Source organism: Eucalyptus grandis, chromosome 10, assembly GCF_016545825.1.
Source record: "Eucalyptus grandis isolate ANBG69807.140 chromosome 10, ASM1654582v1, whole genome shotgun sequence".
Taxonomy (NCBI): domain Eukaryota; kingdom Viridiplantae; phylum Streptophyta; class Magnoliopsida; order Myrtales; family Myrtaceae; genus Eucalyptus; species Eucalyptus grandis.
Window position 1 is genome coordinate 23,423,515 of NC_052621.1, and position 18,503 is coordinate 23,442,017.

The 18,503-nt window shown below is 41.6% G+C and overlaps 1 pseudogene; it reads right to left on the bottom strand.

Annotated features, from left to right (window-relative positions):
* Window positions 1–1,480: 1,480 nt before the first annotated feature.
* Window positions 1,481–17,418, bottom strand: LOC120288770 (annotated as a pseudogene).
* Between the last annotated feature and the right edge of the window lie 1,085 nt (window positions 17,419–18,503).

Below are 18,503 nucleotides of genomic sequence, written 5' to 3' on the forward strand. Positions count from 1 at the left end.
ATTGCAATAGTGTGGTTAATTTATGCAATTGAGTGTTAAATTGTGAAAATTGAGTGCTGATTGGAAATTTTGTCAATTATTCCAAAATTTGTGAATTTTGATATTTATCCGAAAATCTAGGTGTCGGGTTTTAAACACCGAAAATAGTTTTATATACTATATGAACCAGTGGAATTTTGAAAAGAATGTTATGAATTTTTTGAGTCTAATATGACCGTGTATTCACACATGACTATTTTCACTGAGTGTTTTTAATACGAAAAAAATAGGCTAGGATCAGTATTTTAATTGAGACATTTGAGTGCAATGCACGGGTGCCCTAGGCCGAGATTGAATGGTCATGTGCTGATTAAGAGAACCCGTCCCCGAATTGTATTGAATGAACGTTACCCTATATGAGATATCCACTTAGTAGGATTTGGGTTGCAGTAAATTCTTGACCTATACTCCTTTAGGAAATTCGTCTCGCAGACGTAATCAAGCTCAATGGGGTGAGAGGATGCTTGGCTACGCCAGTAGACCGCCAAACTTTGAGTAGGCCGTGCCTTAGAGTGGGAGTAATTGCCAATTAGAACGCTTGTTGAGTGGAAGTGATGTGTCGGATTATGAGACAAAATTGTGTGACATAGTATGGGACATGTCATAATGATTTGGCCCTATAATCAGGATCCTATACTGATTTGAGAATTGAGTGTGACATTCCAATTGTTAGAGCTTAATTATTACTCATATGTGTATGCTTGTCTGTAATATAAACTGTACTAACCTGCAAGGTAGAACTAAGGCGAGGTAAGTCCTCTATGCTCAATGTGTGATTGTGTGGTTAGAACACCTCTAGGCATATTACCCTCCTAATCGGGGTTTAGAGCTTAGACTTGCTGAGATTATATCTCATCCCGTTGTGGGAAAAATTTTCAAGGTCGTTGAGCGAAGGATCTAGAGCTGAAATGAGGTGATTTGAAGTATAGGTCAGCTATGACTATTTCTTTTTTGAAAGACAGTCTATGTAGTCTTTTGATCATAGACCTTGTACATGACTCAGTGTATATATAAAAGTGTGATTTATTTGTGAAATTGTTGTCCTGCTTTTCTATCCCGAGATGATTATTGTCAAGGGATTTCTTTTCGCTTCCACATGTACAATAAAATAAAAATGGTCGGCGACTCGTCTTGGGAAGTCGCAAATTATTATCGACCAGATGATGGGCACGCGCTTGGGATTCGAGGCGTGACAACGATGCCCTCCGCTGTACATATGATTCCATTTCAGGATTTCTTCCCAACCCCCTCCAAAGAATAATAAACCCTTTCCAAATGTTTCCACCAATGTACTGCAGAACAAATGATCAACTAAGCATATGCATGTCTAGGATCCTTCACAACACTTTGCCAATGCCCCTCTATGCCAAAATAACTCAAACAAATTATAGAAAATTCCACCACATTATATAGACTTGTGCTACTATTCACCATGCATAAATTATGTAGTTATGGAGACGGAAGGCACCTTACGCGCTCCCTCACCCTCCTTTTGCAGAGGTTTCTTTCTATTCTCCTCTGCAAATACAACAATCAACTACCAACCAAGAAGCACATATCCATCCATATGGTACTTAGCCTCCACAGCACGTAGGATCTACATATTGGACGAAACCAAAACCACGTGGCTCTCGCATATAGAGAGAGCAAGAGAGAGATACAGGAAAAAGTCATAACGGGGTTAATTTGAAAAGCCAAAAACATACAACATAAATGGGGAAAACCACAGCATGTAAGGCCCCGCATGTTTTCATTTTGAAATGTGTTTAAGAACAGTTTTTTTTTTTTTGTTCTCGGGAAAAAAAAAGAACAAAAACGCGTTTGTTTGCGTTTCCGTTCAAAAACAATTTTTTTGTTCCCGGAACAAAATTAGAACAAAAAAAAGAAACAAAAAAAACTTACTTCTAGAATCCAGAAACACTTCTTGAAGCCTTAACAAGAACAAAACCGGAACACTTCGGGCTTCGTTTTCGTGCCCTTCTCTTTCGTTCGAGCTCGCCTTTCCGGCGTCTCTCCCTTCTCTCCGGCGCCTCCCACTCGGCTGACTCTTCGGCGACTCCCCACCCACCGACTCTCCGGCGCCTCCCCACTCGGGCCGACTCTCCGGCGCCAACGGTGGTGCTCCTTCACCGCTGAAGCTTCCGAATCCGTGTACGCCGCAAATCCGAGCCACCTTCTAGTGCTCCTCCTTCTCCATTCGACGAGGGCTTCGGAGAGCCACCCCGCAAATCTCGAGCCACCTTCGCCGACAGCGGGACGCTTGCTCGAGCGACAGCTCGCTCGAGCCACCAGCGGCGTTGCTCGCCTGCATCTACGGCGGCGCGACGGCGTGGCAGAGACGACTTCCTCGGACTTCAGCACCGTCCCTCCCCCTCCGTGTTCCCTCCCCTCCCGTCGCTCGAGCCTCAGCGAGCGTTGCTCGCCCGGATCTACGGCGGCGGCGGCGTCGCAGAGACGACTTCCTCGGACTTCAGCACCGTCCCTCCCCCTCCGTGTTCCCCCTCCCCTCCACCACGATGGCCTCGACCGCCTCCCACCACCACCGCCACCACATCATCCCACTTCACCTCCCTCTTCCTCGTCTCCGTCGTTGCCATCGCGTCTTCTTCCTCGCCTACTCCTCCTCTTAACGGACAGAGATTGGCCCGCCGCGAGCCGTCCGCCGTGTAGAATCCTTTGGTCGGGCGTCCGTGGGATTGCTTCAGAGTCCGCCCGCGCGCTCATCGCGGGAGGTTTCTGGTCGTTCGGCCCGCCGCAGCGGCGGCGGTAATCCTGTCGTTGGCGTACGCGAGAATGCGGAGCAGAGGAGGCGGTGGTGGTGGAGCAGGACGAGAGTCCCGTGGCGAAGGCGAGCAAGAACCCCCTCCTCCTCCTCATCAGAGACAAGGACCAGGTAACGGACGGGCACTCTCAATTTCTTGGTCACTCCGCTAGTTCTTGATTCGCATGGTAGAGCTGATGATTCGGAGCTAAAAGAATTCACCTGGGTTCGCCCTTGTTTCTAGCTGTAATTGCTTTCTCTTTTGGGTTTTTCAAGGCTTACAGATTCATGTGCTTCTTCAACATGTAGAATGAGAAAAGGAACTGAGCAGAACAAAACAAGGGAGAATTTAGCAGGCTTATGTCGTCGATGGTCTAGAAAATTGTTGGCGAGGTGGGAATTGAAAGACGGTTTAGTTGTTTCTCAAGCACTAGAGCTTTCAATGTCGAAGATTCGAGACAACCTTATGTCGCGACCTAATTTTTCGGGTGTGAACCACTGGAATTTGGCTAATGGATTATTAAGCCTAGACTTAATTCGGGCTCTCCCAAGCCCATACCAATTCGCGACTTAAGTTCAGGTTCTTAACATGCAATTGATTTTTTAATCAGGAGTCGCCACTAATCTATTTTTTGGTGGGTCGATTAGAAACCCAAGTAAAGTAAAGGGAGTTTCACTTTACTCCTACGAACAGAGACTATGGGTACGGGGACTTGGTTACACTAGATTTCTCTAATGCCCTTTCGGTACCATTCTTTTATTTTCAAAAAAATGTTTTTGCAAGCAGCTTAAATTGATTTTAAATCTAATTCCCTAACATGTGAGGTGATCATGCGGGTGCGCAAACCATCAATTTAACACCCAAGTAAAGCAGTAAATAAATTGCAAGACTTACCTTAAAGCAACGAAAGCATACGCAATGTTAAATCAGAATTCACATCGACAAATATGATTTCTAATTAACAATCAATTTCTTTTTTATTTTCACTTAATTAATGGAAATCATGCAATATGCAATGCAATATTAATTAAATGACCCAATTCTAATGACATGCAATTACTAATTGAATGGACCTAGCAACAATCACTAAATGGCATGCATTTCATGAATCTAATCCTAAATGACATGCACTTGATTTTTTGTATTTTTTTATGAAAATCACTTAAAATAAAAATCTAACTAAAGTGAAATGCTATTTATTCTAAATGCCTTCTAAACATGCATTAAAAAAAAAACTAATCTACCATGCAATCAATACTAATCTATATGGAATGCAATGCAATTTTTTTGTGTTTTCGGGATAAATAAAACAACTAAAGATAAACACCAAATCATCCATGGTCATCAAAGATATTATCCATTGCTCGAGTTTGGAAACGATATCTATCAAACCTGATTGCTTCGCTAATAAAATCGATAAATTGATCTTAAGCCTTAAAGATCAAGATATCGATTTTATTCCCGCATGATTAATTATTCCATCTAAAGCCTTATAGATGGAATAAAAAATCATAGTGCGGTTGCGAAATAGGAAATAAATCCTAATTGAAAGTTATGTCTATCACTCACGGATATGAAACTAAATATAAATAGACATATATTTGGCAATAAAATATCCAAATATACTAGAGATGTGCACCTTACCTAATTTGATGATATTCTTCCCGAATTTGGACCAAGTGCAATCGGACCGAGATCGCGACCGATTTTTTGACAGCGAACGGCGGCAAGGTTATGTGCACGACGACGATGCTCCACGGCGGTGGGGGTGCTTGGCAACGTATCGGCTATTCTTCCCTCAAAATCTGTAGCCGCCACCTTCCAACCTCTTCTCGGTCTACTCGCCAGAAACTATTCTTTTGCTTGCATGAAATAAAATTATAACACCCGTAACATTACTAGCAAATCTGGAAAAACACCTAATAGAATAAAAATCCACCGAAATTCTTATGACTCCTCTTTGACCGTAGACTTCGGGGCAAGTGGTGATGTCCAGAGAGCACACTTGCGCATGAGTTGGCTTTTTGTGGATGAGCCTGGTCAACCATAAACTCCACTGTCCTCTGCTACGTCCACATATATGTGTCCGTGTGTTGTAGAATGCAAAAGTGGAGAAGACGTTAATATGGTGATGATCAAAATGTGGGATCATTCATGAGACTATGCTTAAATAAATAAATAAATAAATAAAAGACATATGGCGAGATTTTAATCAAAGAAGAAGCCAAGGTGTGAATCGCATATCCCGTTCTGCACGTGTCGTGTTCCCTTCACGTCTCTGTGGTGAGCGGGGTTCATCAAGAAGCAGCAAGCATCTCATGGGAAAATTGCTGGCGCCAATGTGCTTGGTTCGTCTCAAGGAACACCAAGCTTCGTCAATGGGGGTTAGATCAGATCGGATTTCGCCGAGGAGGGACGCGGCAGCTCTTTGCGTTGTTGATGCTGTGGGAGTTCGGAATTAAAACATACGTCTTCCACTTGAAGCGGCTTTGAAACTGGCGTGTGGCAGCAACAAGGGCACAGCAGCAATCGTGGGGGCCGTGATGGCTAATCCAAATATTGATTTCCGAACTTGAATCTACAAACGTTGGCTTGTGGATCGAGATCAGGGCTCAGCGTGGCAGCGCACGGCTGCAGTCTACGCTATCGGCAATGGCGGGCGTCTCGGCACGGTGCCACGGATGGCGTTGGGAAGCAGCGGGAGGCAGCAACTCAAACTTGGTTCAGCAACAGTAACGGCTCGGGCTTTCGGCAGTGATGGAGATGCTGGCGTCGCAGGCAGCAAGCAGCAGCGTCGTCGTCGGTGTGGGCGTGACGATGGCAAGGCTACTCTCTCTCTCTCTTCCCAATTGCGGCCTTCAGAAAAGACAAAGAAACTCTATTTCTCTCTTTTGGTGCCGCCCCCATTCTTCTCACGATATTTCCTCTCAATGTGCCCACTCACGATATCTCTACCCAATCCCTCCTTTCCCCTTTTTTTGACTTTTTTTTTGTGTTTCTTTCCTCGACGAACCCTAGAGAAGCTCCCCTTTGTATGGCCGTGTGGATTGATATGTGTGGCCTCGCCAAACAAATTGCACGCGAGGTATTATATAGGTCTAAAAAATGTATCTCTACGGTATATATTTTTTTCTTTTTTGTTCGCGCATGATACCCCTAAATATATCATTGAAATATATCCACCTTGTGCAATATTCCCCTTTTGTATTTTTCACATATTCTATCCAAAATTTTCCTTTTTGTTCGAAAATACATCATTTGGTGTATATTGCATAAATGTGTGAAGAATCTGAACGGAATATGTGAAAAATTTTGCACTCGCCGTCGGTCCAATAAAATAAACAAAAATGTTCCTAAACTATATGCCATGTGATTTTATTTTTTTCAGGGATAAAATTAACCCATAATTTTTAAATGTCTAAATGGGTTGCCAAAATTTAGGTGTCAACAGCTGCCCCTCTTTGAAGGTGAGCTTGTAGAGGTTGCCTTCAAAGACAAATTGAGACCTAAATTTTGACCATGCACATGCAGTGAATGATTTTTGTTGGAACGTGAATTCCATTTTTAATGCAATTTATATGATGCATGGAAATGCTAATGCAAATGATAGATGAACCTACACGGGATAACTTACCTTCGAGGAGGATAAAGTAATTCGAGGTAGTGAGTGTTACTACCGTCCGGGACCCGTACCATTTTACGGTCGCCTAGAATAGTAACATGACTTTGTGAAGATGCTGCTTTCCTAGGACCCGTACCATTCTACGGTCGCCCCGTATGGCAGAAAGGAGCTGCTTTTTCAGGACCCGTACCATTCTACGGTCGCCCAATACGGCAGAAAAGTTTTGTAGGGAACTACTTTCCCAGGACCCGTACCATTCTACGGTCGCCCAGTACGGCAGAAATGTTTTGTCTAAGACCCGTACCATTCTACGGTCGCCTAAACGGGGATTCATTTTCCAGACCCGTACCATTCTACGGATTCATTTTCCAGGACTGAATGAGGAAATTGCTTTTCAGGACCCGTACCATTCTACGGTCGCCTGTTAGAGCAATAAATGTTATCTAGGACCCGTACCATTCTACGGTCGCCTAGATTGAGGTTTTGCTAGGCTAGGACCCGAACTATTCTTCGGTCGCCAGCCTTGCGACAGAAATCATCCGACCAGGACCCGAACCATTCTTCGGTCGCCTTAATCAGATTGAATCTGGAGGAAAAATCTTTAATGGTGTCTAGGACCCGTACCATTCTACGGTCGCCTAGGCGAGGTTTTGCTTGGCTAGGACCCGAACCATTCTTCGGTCGCCCAGCCTTGCGATAAAAGAAATCATCCGACCAGGACCCGAACCATTCTTCGGTCGCCTTAATCGATTGAATCTGGAGGAAAAATCTTTGGGGACAACTCCATTGAGTGTCGGTGTAAATGAACGGGCTGTCAATATAAGAAATCCGGGCTACGGAAGCACGCGGTTCGATAAAACGGACTCTAGGCTACGAAAGCACGCCAGGTCAAGAAAGAGACATCGGGCTACGGAAGCACGCCGAGTCGATGAAAATGACTCTGGGCTACAAAAGCACGCCAGGCTAATATAAAGGACACCGGGCTACGAAAGCACGCCAGGTCGATATAAGAGGGACTCTGGGTTACAAAAGCATGCCAGGTCAATATGAAGGACACCGGGCTACAAAAGCACGCCGGGTTAATGAAAGTGACTCTGGGCTACGAAAGCACGCCAGGTCGATATAGCTGGACAGCTTGACCAAGTCAAGTGTCGATGCACTTGAGAGAGAATACCTGCACAATGACAAGTTTTTAGAGTATGGTAGAGATATACTTACCTGATGATATCTCTGATTCTTGGGGATATTTCTTTTGGAATTTAGATATCTTGTGGAGGTCTTTCACCTCATGGTAGAAATAAATTCTAAGAACATCAAGGATGCACCTTGAATGTTCATGAAGGTTTCTGGAAGGAACCTGAATGTTAGGAGCTCTTGTGTCTTTGAGAAAACATTACTCGTCAGACATGATTTAGAGCAAAAACTGATATGCGTTCATCAAAGAGATAGACAAACTGAGCTACTCTAGAATGCACATTTCAAAATTTAGTGAGGTTTTCTTCAACTCAATTGGGGTTCATGCATAATGACCTTTGCATCACCCAGATTTCCACTGGAGAGAATTATCATTCAAGACAATCTTCACTCATAACATGGATTTCCTAAGAATACCAAATGAGAGACCTTCAGTTAGAAAGGACTTTCACTCACTCTCATTTAGAGGCTATTTTATGAGAATCACTCCATCTTACTATCATCATACCAACAAGGGTCTGAGTATTCTCGCAAGCGATACAACCTTACCAATCTGAGAGGTCTTTAACAAGGACCGTAATGTGGGCTTGGTCAACGGTTTAACAAAGGGACTCTTTGAGTCAAGGCAATTGAAAGAACAATTTTGTAATCATCTCCGGTTTTACAAGTCAAGAACCCTGCAAAAATGAGAAAGAAATAATCTTGCTCGCACTTCTTCAAGCGATGCTTATAAACATATGAACTCCTATGTTAATTCAAGTGCCTTAATCTGAAGAGACTTTGTAAATGACGTAACGTAGGCTAGGTTCATGGGTTGAGAAATGAAAGAATCATTAGGCTCAAAATGTGTGTAAAGGGTGAGAGCTGATGATCATCTTGGCATTGCCACCAGTTTTCATTTTCACCATCGGGGATTGTCTTCATGAAGTGCCCCATTGATTATAAAACTCAGCATTTGAGTTCTTTAAGTATTGCTCCATTGGAATTCAATTCTTGCAATTGACAGTCACCTATATTGACTCTCTTTTTCATCTATGGGTATTGGCCTTGCTTTTACCAGGCACACTGCTTTTTCATACCCCCAGTTCTCATGCATTTTTTTTTACTTCTTTTCATGGGCATTGGCCTTGCTTTTACCAGGCACACTGCTTTTTCATGCCCCTTAGTTCTATTTTGATTTCAATTCTTATGCACAATGCATGCGTCAAGGAATTACACTATGAATGACACCCGAACTTTCAAGAGTTTTCATCTGTCTTTTGCCTTGCCCCGATGTGGGGGATGATCACCAACTGGGTTTAAAGAAATGAAAAATTGCAGGCTCGAATGGGCTGTGCAAAGGATATAAGTATGTAGGATAGAGAAAGAAATGCTCTTCGTCATCCTAAGGCACTTAAATTACCACATGAATTCAATGTAATAGCATGACAAGAAGATTGATGCAAGTGAGAGCAAGAAAATTTCAATTCATTTTCTCACCTCATGATGTTGTCTTACCTCCAACTTGCCCCAATGTGGGGTGGTTCTTGACAGGGATAATTTGAAAAAAATCTCCACGAGTGTATGGGGCTCAAAAGGGGTTAAGCAATGTATCACCTGTGGTGTTTGGGATAGAGAAATGAATTGCCCCTCATTATTTTGGTCATCGTACCTTTTGCGAGAGAACTCTTTACCTTGCAAATATGGAACTTTCTACACTCATCTCACAGGTGTATAAGTAAGGGACTGTGTATAGGATAAGGCTTGCCTTTCATCATCCTGATACGTCTCATTCAGTGTTCTTAAACATTGATGTCACTCCATTAAATTGTCTATCTTGATAAATCTCCACATGAAATTGGTGAGCTAAATCAATATGAAAATTTTCTTTTCAAAAGAGTCCAGCAACTTTAAGCATGAAATGTGTTTGTGACTTCAAAACAAACAATTTATTGCACTCAAAACATGGTTTTAAGCATTCATTCAAGGAATTGTCCCATGAAGGGATTGTCTCAGCAATGGATGTCCACGAATTGATCAATCGATGATGAAAATCTGATCTTTGATTTGATGAAATCTTGCTTTTGCCCCTGCACAAAACAACGTGCATGAATAGGATACTATGCAAAATCAAAGTAAATTCAAATTGCACAACCATTTTGGCTCGGATCGAGATTTTGTCTCAGTCATGTCACACTACTAGAATCTGTAATGCCCCCAATTCGTCATCTGCAAGAAAAAGAACAAAGCGTCATCTCCCAAAATTATTTATGTTCAAAACGAGATGTACCTCTTTCACCAAAGATGGATGATCCTCTTTTAACTTGCCCCTCATTTAATGGGTGAGAATGAAAATTCCGTCAAGCATGGAAATGGAACACACTTTGTTTGGCCCTGATGTGCCTTTTTTAGATGCTTTCTTATTGGGTCAAGAAAGTAATGCTCTAAAACATAAAGTAAATGAGTTAGAAAATTAAACAAGGCTAACCTAATGCATACTTTTTGGAAATGGCTTGAAAAATGATCTTTTTTTCTTTTTGAGGAATATTTTGGACAAGGAAGCATGAAGAAGTCCAGTCCTCAGAATTCTCCTTGGATGATATTTTCTTTTCATTGTTGGATATCGTCACCAGACTGGTTTGGCATACCCCATCATGTCCTCAAAACAAAACTTGTAATTTTATTGATATTCGTCAATCAAATTACATTTTAAAAAATGTGATATTCAAGCACTAAAGCAAAACAGAAGAAATTTTTATCAATCCTTAAAAAGCAATAAGAATTCCCACACAGGGGAAGGTGCAATTGAACATGCCCCTAAATAAGGAAAGCAAACTACTTAGGATCATGAATCATGTGTGCTTGAGTTCTTCACCCTTCTTGATCTTGTGATGCGAACCCTCCAGGTTAGAGATTCTTCCTTCTAGATAAGTCACTAGTCTCTTCATGGTGGCATCAAATTCAGCTACCTCAAGAAAATGGGACGGTTCAAAAGTTCTTTTGACTTTCTTCTTCGAGTCGCAGTTTCTCATTGAAGATAGAGTACCTATGTCATCACAGCCCTTTTGTTTGATGAGAAAAGCCACAGTAGCAGACAATTCATCGACTTGACTTTGGTGGTGTGCAATTCGCTTGTTCATATTGTCAATGATACGGTCCAGTACATCGTTTCGATCTGCCATTTTAGCTTTCGACCGTGTACGGATGGGTGAGCGGGAGTGCCCCATAATCACCTAATTTAAATAAATGGGAACATGTAAGCACGAGGTGTAAATGGAGAGTCAATCCATGACAATGATCTATCAACTTTTTTTTTTTTTTTTTTTTATGAAAAGTTGTTACAAGAAGAGAATTTCCTAAAGAGAGCTAGAAAAGTGGATAAAGATCAAATTTTCTAGACATGAATTGAAAAACAAATTCTCCAAATTTTTTTATTTTCCCAAATGATTTATTGCATGTCAATTTCCTCATTCCATCTCTAATTGACAAAGAAGTTAAATTAATGATTGACCTAAATTGTCATGGACCGACCAAAAACATTACAAAATAAATTGCATGGTATAAAGATAGAAGACTTACTTCACCAAGGTAAAACGACGGCAATCACATAGACAAGCGCATGAAGTGTGATGTTCGATTTCTAACTAGAAAGGCTAAACAAGGTGGAGTTAAAAGGGTGAGATGACTTAGTTGCAGCCTCGCATACTAAGTCAAGTCCTCCTAACTCCGGCTTAGTTAAGAATGATACCCCAATGCGACGCAGCCTCGCGGGCAGAGGTAAACATTCTTAACACCAAGAAAAACTTTCGGGATTGAGTTGGGCAACCTCTACTACGCGGCCTCGCGGTCGAAGTCGTATCCAACTCAATACCATCCTAAATGTCCTAGTGCGGCCCAGGTCCGGCGCGGGTTGTGTGTGCAATAATGTAGTGTTGAATGCAAGACATGCACAACAATTTAGATCAAGCAACACTTCAATAACTTGAATTTAAAATATTCATCCCCAACTCCAACCTACAAGACAAAGGTTAGCAATCACTACTCCCCTTATACCTCCCAATCTGCAAAAACATTTAACACCTAAATGTTAGGGACATACCTGGAATCCTCGTTGCCAAACAAAAACATTTTTCAAAAAGAAGAAAATTGGCCTAAGTCCACTAAGTGTTTCAACTCAAGTCCCCAGCGGAGTCGCCAAGCTGTCGCGACCTAATTTTTCGGGTGTGAACCACCTGGAATTTGGCTAATGGATTATTAAGCCTAGACTTAATTCGGGCTCTCCCAAGCCCATACCAATTCGCGACTTAAGTTCAGGTTCTTAACATGCAATTGATTTTTTAATCGGAGTCGCCACTAATCTATTTTTGGTGGGTCGATTAGAAACCCAAGTAAAGTAAAGGGAGTTTCACTTTACTCCTACGAACCGAGACTATGGGTACGGGGACTTGGTTACACTAGATTTCTCTAATGCCCTTTCGGTACCATTCTTTTATTTTCAAAAAAATGTTTTTGCAAGCAGCTTAAATTGATTTTAAATCTAATTCCCTAACATGTGAGGTGATCATGCGGGTGCGCAAACCATCAATTTAACACCCAAGTAAAGCAGTAAATAAATTGCAAGACTTACCTTAAAGCAACGAAAGCATCTGCAATGTTAAATCAGAATTCACATCGACAAATATGATTTCTAATTAACAATCAATTTCTTTTTTATTTTCACTTAATTAATGGAAATCATGCAATATGCAATGCAATATTAATTAAATGACCCAATTCTAATGACATGCAATTACTAATTGAATGGACCTAGCAACAATCACTAAATGGCATGCATTTCATGAATCTAATCCTAAATGACATGCACTTGATTTTTTTGTATTTTTTTATGAAAATCACTTAAAATAAAAATCTAACTAGAGTGAAATGCTATTTATTCTAAATGCCTTCTAAACATGCATTAAAAAAAAACTAATCTACCATGCAATCAATACTAATCTATATGGAATGCAATGCAATTTTTTGTGTTTTCGGGATAAAAAAACAACTAAAAGATAAACACCAAATCATCCATGGTCATCAAAGATATTATCCATTGCTCGAGTTTGGAAACGATATCTATCAAACCTGATTGCTTCGCTAATAAAATCGATAAATTGATCTTAAGCCTTAAAGATCAAGATATCGATTTTATTCCCGCATGATTAATTATTCCATCTAAAGCCTTATAGATGGAATAAAAATCATAGTGCGGTTGCGAAATAGGAAATAAATCCTAATTGAAAGTTATGTCTATCACTCACGGATATGAAACTAAATATAAATAGACATATATTTAGCAATAAAATATCCAAATATTCTAGAAATGTGCACCTTACCTAATTTGATGATATTCTTCCCAAATTTGGACCAAGTGCAATCGGACCGAGATCGAGACCGATTTTTTTGACAGCGAACGGCGGCAAGGTTATGTGCACGACGACGATGCTCCACGGCGGTGTGGTTGGCGGGGGTGCTTGGCAACGTATCGTCTATTCTTCCCTCAAAATCTGTAGCCGCCACCTTCCAACCTCTTCTCGGTCTACTCGCCAGAAACTATTCTTTTGCTTGCATGAAATAAAATTATAACACCCGTAACATTACTAGCAAATCTGGAAAAACACCTAATAGAATAAAAATCCACCGAAATTCTTATGACTCCTCTTTGACCGTAGACTTCGGGGCAAGTGGTGATGTCCAGATAGCACACTTGCGCATGAGTTGGCTTTTGTGGATGAGCCTGGTCAACCATAAACTCCACTGTCCCTCTGCTACGTCCACATATATGTGTCCGTGTGTTGTAGAATGCAAAAGTGGAGAAGACGTTAATATGGTGATGATCAAAATGTGGGATCATTCATGAGACTATGCTTAAATAAATAAATAAATAAATAAAAGACATATGGCGAGATTTTAATCAAAGAAGAAGCCAAGGCGTGAATCGCATATCCCGTTCTGCACGTGTCGTGTTCCCTTCACGTCTCTGTGGTGAGCGGGGGTTCATCAAGAAGCAGCAAGCATCTCATGGGAAAATTGCTGGCGCCAATGTGCTTGGTTCGTCTCAAGGAACACCAAGCTTCGTCAATGGGGTTAGATCAGATCGAATTTCGCCGAGGAGGGACACGGCAGCTCTTCGCGTTGTTGATGTTGTGGGAGTTCGGAATTAAAACATACGTCTTCCACTTGAAGCGGCTTTGAAACTAGCGTGTGGCGGCAACAAGGGCACAGCAGCAATCGTGGGGGGGCGTGATGGCTAATCCAAATATTGATTTCCAAACTTGAATCTACAAACGTTGGCTTGCGGATCAAGATCGGGGCTCAGCAGGGCAGCGCACGGCTTGCGGTCTACGCTATCGGCAATGGCGGACGTCTCGGCATGGTGCCACGGATGGCGTTGGGAAGCAGCGGGAGGCAGCAACTCAAACTTGGTTCAGCAACAGTAACGGCTCGGGCTTTCGGCAGTGATGGAGATGTTGGCGTCGCAGGCAGCAAGCAGCAGCGTCGTCGTCGGTGTGGGCGTGACGATGGCAAGGCTACTCTCTCTCTCTCTTCCCAATTGCGGCCTTCAGAAAAGACAAAGAAACTCTATTTCTCTCTTTTTGGTGCCGCCCCCATTCTTCTCACGATATTTCCTCTCAATGTGCCCACTCACGATATCTCTACCCAATCCCTCCTTTCCCCTTTTTTTGACTTTTTTTTTTTGTGTTTCTTTCCTCGACGAACCCTAGAGAAGCTCCCTTTGTATGGCCGTGTGGATTGATATGTGTGGCCTCGCCAAACAAATTGCACGCGAGGTATTATATAGGTCTAAAAAATGTATCTCTACGGTATATATTTTTTCTTTTTTTGTTCGCGCATGATACCCTAAATATATCATTGAAATATATCCACCTTGTGCAATATTCCCTTTTGTATTTTTCACATATTCTATCCAAAATTTTCCTTTTGTTCGAAAATACATCATTTGGTGTATATTGCATAAATGTGTGAAGAATCTGAACGGAATATGTGAAAAATTTTGCACTCGCCGTCGGTCCAATAAAATAAACAAAAATGTTCCTAAACTATATGCCATGTGATTTTATTTTTTTCAGGGATAAAATTAACCCATAATTTTTAAATGTCTAAATGGGTTGCCAAAATTTAGGTGTCAACACCTTATTAGGGTCCTGAGAATTAGGATCCTATTGGATTTTGGAGCAAAAACAATGTCAGAGGCAGCAAAACGATGTAGATCCATATAAACTTATGAGAAAATGCTACTTTGGTTTGTCACTCGTGCAAAGCCGATGCGTGTTCGATTAGAATTTGTTCTTCTGCAGAAAAAACCAGAAAGGCTTAACTGATCAAACGATGCAATTCGAAAAACAGAATACGAGTAAAGGGTACAGAATATCTCATGTTGAGCATGTGAGAACTCTTATCTGTCCGGTTACTGATGTGCGGTAGGATCCCCGGATTCATAGTATCTACTCGCGTAGCTATCACTCAAAATGAGAAGTCAAGAACTGTGTATCGCTTTGTTGAAGATTTGAGTCGATGTCAACAGGGAGTTTTCGGTTGTACAAACGACACATTTTTGGATGTTCAATATTGCAATTCGATGGTCTGTTTCGCCTTCCTGGAACTCTTTCATTGTTTAGCATGGCTTCTCACATCTAGTTGTACAAAAGCGTCTATCTTCTTTACGACCACTAACTCAAGATTAATCTTTTGGACTGCGCAGAAGATCAGTCAACTCCTGCTTCAAATTGCACAAATGAACGAACTCATGTTAGCTCGGCGGCGGGTTCAGGTGCTTCGAGTCGATCGTTAATGCTTTTCATCTCTCATCAGTCGTCTCTCTGCTGCACTCGCTCCTTAAAGCTGCTCCAACCGGCACAAGAATGGACGTGAAAATGCGAGAATTTTTGGCTTCTGTTTATACATATATGTATGGAGGGAATACACTTGAACTGCTCAATGAGTACTGATTCTGTAAAGACAAATGGTGACTGCACCAATCTATTATTCTATTAGTTTGATATGTGGAAATTCCATCATTTTGCTGTGCTTTTCAGGACTACTATTTAAGAAAATGGTGACTGCACCAATCTATTATTCTGTAAAATGTTTGTCTTCACTCACCATGAACAAAATAAAATTAATGAGCATTTCATAAGAATGAGAATTCAATATCAAGTTTAAACTATATTAAAGAAAAGCATTTTTTTGAAAAATTTAAAACATAAATTTTGTGTCGTTTACCAAACGTGTTTCTGTTCTTTTTCTATTTCAAGAACAGTTTTTTTTTTTACACTTACCAAACGCATTCTTTTGTTCAAAAACTGTTCCCCGGAACAGAAACACTTTTTTTTTTTTTTTTTTTTCTGTTCTCTGGAACAATTTTTGAACAGAAACGTTACCAAACGCGTCTCAACTTGCCAGAATATTCCCAACGAGCCATAAAGTCAGGATAAGCAAGTAAAAGCAAGCACTCTGGTTGCTAACCTTGCAAGTGTCAGTTTTAAGATGACTTGATATTCTTCAAGACTTGGAACATCTTCTCAATGTATTCAAACCCAACTTCCTCCCAATCTTCACTACCATTAACATCATCTTCAAATGAACTCTAATTACTTGATTGATCTCTTTAAAACTTTATTTTCACTGGGTAAATATCTCAACAACTTCGATAAAACACCCAACTGGTGAACAAAGGAGAACACAGAAAGCTGCCCTCTGATCCAAATTAAAGTTTGCAAAAATGAACCCTTTAGCATGCTGAGTCAATCTCCCGAAGATGATTTTACCAAAATGTAAACAGTGAAAGAAGACAAACTGAGTAAAACAATTACTAGGAAAAAACATTTGGATGCACAAGCTCTTGGATATTTCTACTAATTTACAGTGAATAAGAATCATGCATTCAAATTCCTTGCAAATAAAATCCAAGGAGAACATTCATTTGAATTATTATGACACAGAAATTTTCAGATGCATGGATAAAAGACTCATTAAGTTTTATTAAATCAACATCAAACATGAAACTTGTGAACTCAAAATGGAGATATGAAGAAAATTGGCATCAGATAGATAGAAGCTTCCAAAGGATTCTGAAACCAAAGTCTACTACATGATAGCATTAACGTAATTGGCTACTGTTGCTCACCCAGTGTAGTAGTCGCTGGGCAAATAAATGTCCTTAAGAGCACCAAACTTGCCCAGTTGGCCTTCGAAGATCTTTTGGCCTGCAATAATTAGTCAAAGGTTATAGTATGCAACATGCCCACAAGAAACCAATAGCATCTGCTTTCAAAGAAATGAATACATAGGACAGGAAGAAGAAAAAACTCAGGATATTAATTTTCTCAAGTATGAAGTCTTCAATTCAATTCCATTTTTCTCTTTAAAAAACAAAAAGAAGAAGAAGTGCGAAATAGGAAGAATTATGTGTAACAATTAAATCAAACGAAGCCCTAGATATGCCTGAAAGAACCAGCCACTGACTCATGTTCGTTCAACTTTATATTCCATTATGGCAATCAAAGAATTAAGTTTAATAAAGAACATACATAATGATCCACAAGGTCCAAGATTTTTGCAAAACAGGATGAAGGAAATGGAGAAACAAATTAAAAAAAAAAAAACCTGCAGTCATGACGAAGATTGCGAACAAGGAGGCTAGCAGGCACATCTCTGCTGCGACCAACATAACGACCCCTTGGACTAGGGCTCCGTCCTCTCCTGCCATACCCCCTCGGGGAGATGGGGTGTAGCTCCTTCCCCTCATTAGAAAGATTGATGAACCCTACACAGTACACGAATGTTTCAGTATGCACACAAAAATGTTGAGGAAATGTAAGAGCAACCAGCATAGCATGATATCAAGGAGCTCGCCCATCTTTTGCTTTAACGAGAAATGAGAAAATTAAAGAAATAATTAAGACAACTAAATGACAGATTGACCGAATCATAATGTTATACGAGCACTGGTAGAGGGAGTCACATATGTCATCCAAAAAAACGAGCAAATTTTCATTGTCCTAATAACACCAGAGGAAAATACAGCAATAAGAACAGGGTAATCAGTTCGATTCACGACAGCCATTACACAAGATCCAAGAACCCAAACACAGGTACCCACTATCATATGCCAGAGTTAAAGGTACTGAATAAGAAATCTGTACAACAAAGCCACGTGAACCCGTATTCAATGTCATGACCCTCAGGGTCTAAGTAGAATGAATCATCGATCATAAGTGATTACGTAGAAATAAAATGACAATTACCCTCGATGTTAATGACTTTTAACTCAGATAGTCTCCATTTGCATAGAAATATGGCCTACAGAGAATTCAAGGAGCTCAATGGCTCTCACGACCCAAAACTCTAACCCTATCATAGTACCATGCGGGCACAAGCCGGTCAGACCGCCCCGCTACTCCATCACCGCCTTCGACCTGGAGAACGGGGCCTGGGACCAGCTCGACCCGGTTCCGGACTACCCGGATGGGCTGCCACTGTTCTGCCACCTCGCGAGCTGCGATGGCGAGCTAGTGGCCCTCGGGGGGTGGGACCCGGCGACCTACGAGCCGGTGGCCGACGTCTTCGCATACGACTTCGCGGCGTGGGGGGGGTGTGGCGATGCCCCAGCGGGCCTCCTTCTTCGCTGTGGGCGCGCACGGCGGGCGCGTCTACGTGGCCGGGGGGCAACGAGGGCAAGAACGCGCTGAGGTCGGCGTGGTCGTACGACGTGGGGCGGGGCGAGTGGACGGAGCTGCCCCGATGAGCCATGGCCGGGACAAGTGCGAGGGGCGGTCCTTCGGGTGGTCGGCGGGTACGGGACGGAGGACTAGGGCCGGTTCGAGGGGGCCCGGAGGTGTACAACT